General features: G+C 42.2%; 1 long non-coding RNA gene across 1 annotated transcript; it reads right to left on the bottom strand.

Moving 5' to 3' along the window:
- Positions 1-1,008: 1,008 nt before the first annotated feature.
- Positions 1,009-1,873, bottom strand: LOC127909639 (uncharacterized). Its single transcript, XR_008072237.1, has 2 exons — positions 1,269-1,873; positions 1,009-1,171 (listed from the first exon to the last, which is right to left on the bottom strand). It is a non-coding gene; the product is annotated as an uncharacterized LOC127909639 (long non-coding RNA).
- Positions 1,874-5,295: the final 3,422 nt, after the last annotated feature.

Raw genomic sequence — 5,295 nt, 5'->3', positions numbered from 1 at the left:
GGTTATGGTTTTGGTGGTATTGGTTGTGGTGGGTTTGGTAATGGTGGTGTTGGGTATGGTGGTATTGGTTGTGGTGGTATTGGTTATGGTGGTTTTGGTTGTGGTGGTATTGGTTATGGTAGTATTGGTTTTGGTGGTATTGGTTGTGGTGGTATTGGTTATGGTGGTATTGGTTATGGTGGTATTGGTTATGGTGGTATTGGTTGTGGTGGTATTGGTTGTGGTGGTATTGGTTATGGTGGTATTGGTTGTGGTGGTATTGGTTATGGTGGTATTGGTTATGGTGGTATTGGTTGTGGTGGTATTGGTTATGGTGGTATTGGTTATGGTGGTATTGGTTATGGTTATGGTGGTTATGGTTATGGTGGTTTTGGTTATGGTGGTATTGGTTATGGTGGTATTGGTTATGGTGGTATTGGTTGTGGTGGTATTGGTTATGGTAGTATTGGTTGTGGTGGTATTGGTTATGGTAGTATTGGTTTTGGTGGTATTGGATATGGTGGTTTTGGTTGTAGTGGTATAGTTTATGGTGGTATTGGTTATGGTGGTATTGGTTGTGGTGGGTTTGGTTGTGGTGGTTTTGGTATGATGGTATTGGTTATGGTGGTGTTGGGTATGATGGTATTGGTAATGGTGGTGTTGGGTATGGTGGTATTGGTTGTGGTGGTATTGGTTATGGTGGTTTTGGTTGTGGTGGTATTGGTTATGGTAGTATTGGTTTTGGTGGTATTGGTTGTGGTGGTATTGGTTGTGGTGGTATTGGTTATGGTGGTATTTGTTATGGTGGTTTTGGTTGTGGTGGTATTGGTTGTGGTTGTATTGGTTATGGTGGTATTGGTTGTGGTGGTATTGGTTATGGTAGTATTGGTTGTGGTTGTATTGGTTATGGTGGTATTGGTTGTGGTGGTATTGGTTATGTTGGTATTTGTTATGGTGGTTTTGGTTGTGGTGGTATTGGTGTCACGTTCTTTCAAAATCGAACCCAGAAGCAGACCAGGACAAGGAGAGTAGGAAGAAGGTGAGTATTTATTTACAAGTGAATGGGTAGATATATCCAGGTGGCGTAGCGGGCAGCGGTGGTGAGTTGATGGGAGTAAATAGGTGGATCCAATGGGGTAGCGGAATCCTCCGACGACCAGGCGGGAATGGGGTAAATGATCCGGGTGAGTAACTGAAGACAGAACAAACGGAGGTAAGTTTAAGACAAGCAATACGTAAAAAAACAACAATTCTATCCAACTTGAGGCTGACACTCTGGCACAACATACTGTTCATGGCTAACGATCCGGCAGGGAATGGATGTCAGGTCCGGGCTTATGAAGAGGAGAGATGATGATCAGGACCAGGTGTGCAGATAGCTGATGGGATACAGGTGCGGGTAATCAGAACTCCCAACTGGCTACATTGCCTGGCATCCAGACAGGGTGCGTTCCAGGACACCGGAACACACTCCAGGACAGAAACACAGGCAAACAGACTCATGAAGCGGGATTCGTGACAATTGGTTATGATGGTATTGCTTATGGTGGTATTGGTTATGATGGTATTGGTTATGGTGGTATTGGTATTGGTGGTATTGGTTATGATGGTATTGCTTCTGGTTATGGTGGTTATGGTTATGGTGGTATTGGTTATGGTTATGGTGGTATTGGTTATGGTTATGGTGGTATTGGTTATGGTTATGGTGGTATTGGTTATGGTTATGGTGGTATTGGTTATGATGGTATTGCTTATGGTTATGGTGGTTATGGTTATGGTGGTATTGGTTATGGTTATGGTGGTATTGGTTATGGTTATGGTGGTATTGGTTATGATGGTATTGGTTCTGGTTATGGTGGTTATGGTTATGGTGGTATTGGTTATGGTTATGGTGGTATTGGTTATGGTTATGGTGGTATGGTTATGATGGTATTGGTTATGGTTATGGTGGTTATGGTTAGGGTGGTTATGGTTGGTGGTGGTATTGGTATTGGTTTATGGTGGTATTGGTTATGGTGGTTATGGTGGTTATTGGTTATGGTAGTATTGGTTTGGTGGTGGTTATGGTGGTATTGGTTTGGTTATGGTGGTATTGGTTATGGTTATGGTGGTATTGGTTATGGTGGTATTGGTTATGGTGGGTTATGGTGGTATTGGTTATGGTGGTATTGGTTATGGTTATGGTGGTATTGGTTATGGTGGTTATGGTTATGGATGGTATTGGTGGTTATGGTTTATGGGTGGTTATGGTGGTTATGGTGGTATTGGTTATGGTTATGGTGGTTATGGTTATGGTGGTATTGGTTATGGTTATGGTGGTATTGGTTATGGTGGTATTGGTTATGATGGTATTGGTTATGGTTATGGTGGTTATGGTTATGGTGGTTATGGTTATGATGGTATTGGTTATGGTGGTATTGGTTATGGTGGTATTGGTTATGGTTATGGTGGTTATGGTTATGGTGGTATGGTTATGGTTATGGTTATGATGGTATTGGTTATGGTTATGGTGGTATTGGTTATGGTTATGGTGGTATTGTTATGATTATGGTTATGGTGGTTATGGTCATGATGGTATTGGTTATGGTTATGGTGGTTATGGTTATGGTGGTATTGGTTATGGTGGTATTGGTTATGGTGGTTATGGTTATGGTGATGGTTATGGTTATGGTTATGATGGTATTGGTTATGGTTATGGTGGTTATGGTGGTATGATGGTATTGGTTATGGTGGTATGATGGTATTGGTTATTGGTTATGGTATTGGTTATGGTCATGATGGTATTGGTTATTGGTTATGGTGGTTATGGTTATGATGGTATTGGTTATGGTGGTATTGGTTATGGTGGTTATGGTTATGATGGTGGTATGGTTATGGTTATGGTTATGGTGGTTATGGTGGTCATGATGGTATTGGTTATGGTTATGGTGGTTATGGTTATGATGGTATTGGTTATGGTGGTTATGGTTATGATGGTATTGGTTATGGTTATGGTGGTTATGGTGGTATGATGGTATTGGTTATGGTTATGGTGGTTATGGTTATGGTGGTTATGGTTATGGATGGTTATTGGTTATGGTTATGGTGGTATTGGTTATGGTTATGGTGGTATTGGTTATGGTTATGGTGGTTATGGTCATGATGGTATTGGTTATGGTTATGATGGTATTGGTTATGATGGTATTGGTTATGATGGTATTGGTTATGGTGGTTTTGGTTATGGTGGTTATGGTTATGATGGTATTGGTTATGGTTATGGTGGTTATGGTCATGATGGTATTGGTTATGGTTATGGTGGTTATGGTTATGATGGTATTGGTTATGGTGGTATTGGTTATGGTGGTTATGGTTATGGTGGTTATGGTTATGATGGTATTGCTTATGGTTATGTTGGGGTCTAACAGGTTGAGGGTTGCTTTGTTCTTTCACATGAATGTCATTGTAACTGGTTGGTTGTAGGTACATATTCCTTAAACAGATATTATCTCACTTTGATTTGATTTGATTAAAGAAAGAAAGAAAGAAAGAAAGAAAGAAAGAAAGAAAGAAAGAAAGAAAGAAAGATTGGGGTGCCCTTTAAATCTTACTGCACTGATAGTCAGATGAAGATTACAAACATGAACAGACTCGCATAAAGAGAGGGAGAGAGAGAAAGAGAGAGAGAGAAATTCCAAGCATCAAAGATCTCTCTGCAAATGTTTATCTGACTCCCAGCAAACACGTTGCGGTGTCTGTGGACAAAACTTGGTTTTGTGTGATGAAAATAGACCATAAAGCATCCATTGAGTAAAGAGCTGACTGAAAAAAAGGCATGTTGTGATGGGAGGAGGATGGAGGAGGATGGAGGAGGGAGAATGTGCTTTGGGAACAGGATCTCTCTAAGACGTCCAGGCTGTCATGTGAAGGTGCCTATTCCGAGGGGACCTGTGACGGGGACAGGCAGGAATGTCAAACATCTGTGTGTGCGCGTGTGCATCTGTGTGTGCATGTGTGTGCGTGTGCTTGTGCATCTAACCCTGGCACGTGCTCTACCCAGACCTTAGACCCTTCCAAAGAGACCTTCAAAGCAGATCCCCTTTTTAGTTTTTCTCCTGTTTAATGCTCTTTCATGATAGAGATTTTGATCTTGAATTGTGTCTATATATGTCAGACTGAATATTAGAGTCTGTTACGTGGAAATGCAACCAGGTTTTGCCCAGTGGGCTGTGTGTCACTCCAATATCACATATGTGCACACACAGACATCCACACACACACACACACACACACACACACACACACACACACACACACACACACACACACACACACACACACACACACACACACACACACACACACACACACACGCAGACACGCACACACACACACACACACGCACAGTGTGCTGAGTAATAAAATCCTCTTGCGGCCCCCTAGCTGTCATCTATATCACTCAAAGACTAATTTCATGCAACCGCATCAAAACCTCTCTCTCTTTTAAATCCGCTAAATCACAAGGTGATCCGTTAGCCACTTCTCCAAGGGAATCTATCGTTCGTGGAGTTTCCTGCACCGATCCTGTGACCTCTCTCTCTTTTAAAGCACCGATCCTGTGACCTCTCTCTTTTAAAGCACCGATCCTGTGACCTCTCTCTCTTTTAAAGCACCGATCCTGTGACCTCTCTCTCTTTTAAAGCACCGATCCTGTGACCTCTCTCTCTTTTAAAGCACCGATCCTGTGACCTCTCTCTTTTTAAAGCACCGATCCTGTGACCTCTCTCTCTTTTAAAGCACCAATCCTGTGACCTCTCTCTCTTTTAAAGCACCAATCCTGTGACCTCTCTCTCTTTTAAAGCACCGATCCTGTGACCTCTCTCTCTTTTAAAGCACCAATCCTGTGACCTCTCTCTCTTTTAAAGCACCGATCCTGTGACCTCTCTCTCTTTTAAAGCACCGATCCTGTGACCTCTCTCTCTTTTAAAGCACCGATCCTGTGACCTCTCTCTCTTTTAAAGCACCGATCCTGTGACCTCTCTCTCTTTTAAAGCACCGATCCTGTGACCTCTCTCTCTTTTAAAGCACCGATCCTGTGACCTCTCTCTCTTTTAAAGCCGCTGGATCCATGACATTCTCTTTAAAGCACCGATCCTGTGAGGTAAAAGGTCTCTCGTTATTTTGAAAGTCAGGGATCTTTAAATGTGATATTCTCTTTTAAAGCACCGATCCTGTGACCTCTCTGTCATCTTTAACCACCGATCCTGTGACCTCTCTGGGTCTGTTTGCATGCTTGGGAAGATTGGAAACTATAAATTCTCCTTAATTCATTATATATGG

Source organism: Oncorhynchus keta, chromosome 19, assembly GCF_023373465.1.
Source record: "Oncorhynchus keta strain PuntledgeMale-10-30-2019 chromosome 19, Oket_V2, whole genome shotgun sequence".
NCBI classification, from domain to species: Eukaryota; Metazoa; Chordata; class Actinopteri; order Salmoniformes; family Salmonidae; genus Oncorhynchus; species Oncorhynchus keta.
The sequence above is the reverse complement of the archived record's forward strand: the minus strand, read 5'-3'. Positions and strand labels throughout refer to the sequence as shown.